The following is a 4,204-nucleotide window of genomic DNA, read 5'->3' as shown; positions in this document are numbered from 1 at the left end:
CAAAGAAGCAAAAGTGAGCCAACTTTGTACATCAAGAGGCAAGGTACAATCGGTATTCTCATTGTTTCACTTTATGTTGATGATTTGGTTTTTACCGGTAGTGATGAAAAATTGATTGAAGATTTTAAAAGAGAGATGATGAAGAAATATGAAATGAGTGATTTGGGACTATTGCATCATTTTTTAGGCATTGAAATCTACCAAAACAATGGTGGTGTTTTTATTTGCCAAAAGAAGTATGCTTAAATACTTCTTGAGAAATTCCAAATGAAGAATTGCAAATCAGTTGCTACTCCCTTGATTATGAATAAAAAGTTGTCAAAGGAAGATGGAAGAAAAGAAGCTGAAGCATCTTGTTATAGAAGTTTGGTTGGAAGTTTGTTGTACTTAACTGCTACAAGACCGGACATCATGTATGCTACAAGTTTATTGTCTCAGTTCATGCACAGTCTAAGCCAAATTCATTTTGGGGTTGCAAAAAGAGTGTTGAGATACATTCAAGGTACACTTGATTATGGAATTTTTTATGAGAAATTTCTTGATGCAAAGTTACTTGGATTTTGTGATAGTGATTGGGCCAGATGTGTTGATGATATGAAAAGCACTTCTGGGTATGCATTTTCTCTTGGATCGGGTGCAATTTCATGGTCATCCAAGAAACAACAAACTGTGGCACAATCATCTGCTGAAGCCGATTATATTTCAGCATCATTGGCAACTACACAAGTAATTTGGCTAAGAAGAATTTTGGATGATTTTGGTGAGAAGCATGGTGAAGCTACTCCAATTATGTGTGATAATAAGTCTGCTATTGCTATGGCAAAGAATCCTGTTTACCATTCTCGTACCAAATACATTGCTATCAAACATCATTTCATTAGAGAAGCTGTGGAAGATGATGAGATTCAAATCAAGTATTGCAAGACCGAAGACCAAGTTGCGGACATATTCACCAAAGCTCTACCAAGGGACAAATTTGAATTTTTTTAGAGAAATGTTGGGTGTCACACAATATGGCATTAAGGGGGAGTGTTAAAATTAATGCCATATTTACATTAGATACATTGGATATATTGCATGCATTGGATACATTGAGTTCATACATTCTTTGTATTCATGTCTTTTATATTTATTAAGTACATTGTCTAGATTATATTCATGTACCTAATTAATTATAAGATTGTTTAGGTTCATGGATCTTTTTCATTGAACTTATATATAACCTTCTCTATATAAAAGGATATAAGCCTATGGGCAAAGGATATGAATAATAAGAGAGAAAAATTCAATACAAAATAATAGTTCATTCTAGAGAGAGTTTTATCAAAAGCTAACAGTTGTGATGATCATCTGCACATCCAAAATGAATGTTGGAAATGTTGTTTGGCAGTGGCTGGACGGTGGTGGCGATGGCGGCGGAAGGCAGTGGAACGGTGATGGTCGATGGCTCTCTTTGTGGCTGAGGAAGGAGATGAAAGGGGAGAGTAAAATGTCTATTTTGCCCTTAGAAACCAATCAAGTGCCATTCATCTCTGAATTTTCTCTCTAATTTCTTAACCTCTATATTTTTAATTGGACTAAAATTATACGAAATCAAAATATAGGATTAAAATTATAATGACTAAAATTACAGAAAAACAAATTAGATACTACTAGCGTAATCATATATATATATATATATATATATATATTATTAAAAGTATCAGTATGTTTGGTTTGAGTTTTTTGGATTAAGTTTTTTGAAAATTGAATTTTTTGATTTTCGTGTTTTTTTTAGTGAATATTTTTAAAATTTTAAACATTTTTTTTACTTTTTTAGATGCACCTTACTTAGATGTATCTAAAAAGTAAAAAAATTGTGAAAAAATATTTTTAAAAATTAATAAATACATGAAAATACAAAAAATGTGCTGAATTCTCGTTTTTTTTTTGTATTTTTGGTATTTATTGAATTTTTAAAAGGTTTTTTGCACAAATTTTTTACTCTTTAGATATATTCATGTTAGATATGTCTAAAAAGTAAAAAAAATTGCTTAAAATATTAAAAAAAATTTAGTAAAAACAAAGAAAAATAAAAAAGTAGAATTTTCTGAAAAGTGTATTTTCAAAAGTGTAACCAAGAAAGTAAAATTTTTTGAAAAGTGTTTTTTCATATCCTTAGGTGGCCCATTATAAGATTTATTTTATTTTATTTTATTTTATTTTATTCTAAAAGAACCGCATCAATATGTATTTTTTTAATTATATGTAGAGTTCTACACAAATTCAAGCCTAATTTAAATTATATTAATTTTACCTATTTTATATGGACTTTATTTGAAAAATATTTCTTTTCTATATATTTTTCATGATAAATTGAGATAATTCACAAATTCAATACCAATTTTGCGTTTTACGTTTTTCTTCTTAATTCTTTTAAAGGTGTTAGGATTTTTTTAATGCTAAATTACCTTCTTTTTTTCTTTTTTATTTTTTTGGTGCATTTTTCTATATCCAATACCAATTACATATTATTTTATATTATGGATTTATTGTTCAAATTTTATTGTGATTCTATATATGAAATTATACTACATGTCCTACATTATTTTATATAATCACAATTTACAGGAATAAAAACTTGCGCAACAATGATATTTTCGAGGAACCTCAAAAGTTTGGATTTACTGCTTGAGTTACTTTTTCAATTGTTGAACAGTAAGTTCCTTTATATTTTAGCATTGTATTATAGATAATTAATCACTTTACACATTAAGATGTATCTATGTTTCAAATGTTTTCATTATTTTTTCTTTTTGGATTTAGATGTTATTATGTGATTCTTTCTTGGTTAGTCGTTGAATTTTTTTAATATAGTCGATATTTTAATTTAATTAAGAGTGTTTATTTTACAATATTATAATTTAATATATATATATATATATATCATATAAAATCATTATATGACAATTCAACTACAACATATTTATATTTCATTTTTTTAATAAATTTTATATAATTTTTATTTGTACATATTTTTATTTTCCAAATGAATATACAAGAAAATTAAATAGTTAGAATTATTATTAATTTATATTACTAATTCTTCTTCTAATTTAACTATTATTTTTAATGTTAAAATGAGTAATTATTTTAGGAAAAATTGGTCTAAGATCCTATGGGGGCCGAATATTGGGACTCATGGAGAGGCCTAATATTCAGACCTGAGTCGAAGCATATATTTCATTCGACCCCGTCCCACAGTTTAAATCCTGCCCTATTCAGCCGTATAGCCGATTGAGTATGGGGCCGAATGAGAAACGATTTGCTGCGAACCAAGCCGAATAGACAATTACCCGGCAAATTGACAGTGGGCTCATTCCCGAGGCCCAAGAAGGAGAGTAATATAAATACAAGATCATCAGTCAGAGGAAGGTATGTGAGAACTACTATGCTTAACTTATAATACAAGTAATCCTGAGTGTAGAGACTGACTTGCCCGCAGAGTGCTAATTCCCGCACCCCCGACCAGAGTGTTTATTCCTTTTCAGGTGATTAGCAGAGGATCACGAGCGTCCCCCAAGACCAGAAGAGTATTTCCAAACCACTTCTCCACAATTGGCGCCGTCTGTGGGAATACTCAAACACATCCATGGTGGGCGTAACGGAAGACCCTCCGATAGTCACTGATGAAACCATGCAGAGAGACGACCTCACTATAACAAACATGCTTGGACCGGAGACTATCCCCGCAAGACGCGCTTTGAACTTCGCTTCACCCTCGATTTCAGAGCATGAGGCGATGCAAGCAATCATCGAACAAGCAAAGCAAAACGAATAGAGGTTGGAGAACATGATCGCTGAGAACGAACGTCTCTGTCAGGATTTGGCCTTGGAAGTGGCGAAGTCCAAACAAGCTGTACGCCAAGAGCCGGAACGACCTGTAAGGATAGGTGGTCGACGTTCTCGAGCCCGACAACAAGACACTGATAGCGACTCCGACTCATTATCCCCGGAGCCTAAGAAGAAGGGACGATCTGAAACTTTTAGTTCCTCTGAAGAGAGTCCACGTATAAGGTATAAATGCAGAAGAAACAGCTCAGATGAAGAAGACCAGCATGATCCTTTTGTACGACGGATCGCCAGGGCGGTTTTGCCTAAAAAGTTCAAAGCTCCATCGTTCACTCTCTATGATGGAAAATCAGACTCCACCGATCACATCCGT

At 32.2% G+C, this 4,204-nt stretch overlaps 1 pseudogene; it reads left to right on the top strand.

Annotated features, from left to right (window-relative positions):
• The first annotated feature begins 267 nt into the window (after positions 1–267).
• Positions 268–990, top strand: LOC114310053 (secreted RxLR effector protein 161 pseudogene; annotated as a pseudogene).
• The last annotated feature ends 3,214 nt before the right edge of the window (positions 991–4,204 follow it).

Source organism: Camellia sinensis, chromosome 6 (assembly GCF_055761805.1).
Source record: "Camellia sinensis isolate YWXY chromosome 6, ASM5576180v1, whole genome shotgun sequence".
Taxonomy (NCBI): domain Eukaryota; kingdom Viridiplantae; phylum Streptophyta; class Magnoliopsida; order Ericales; family Theaceae; genus Camellia; species Camellia sinensis.
This window is presented reverse-complemented; position numbering and strand designations above follow the sequence as displayed.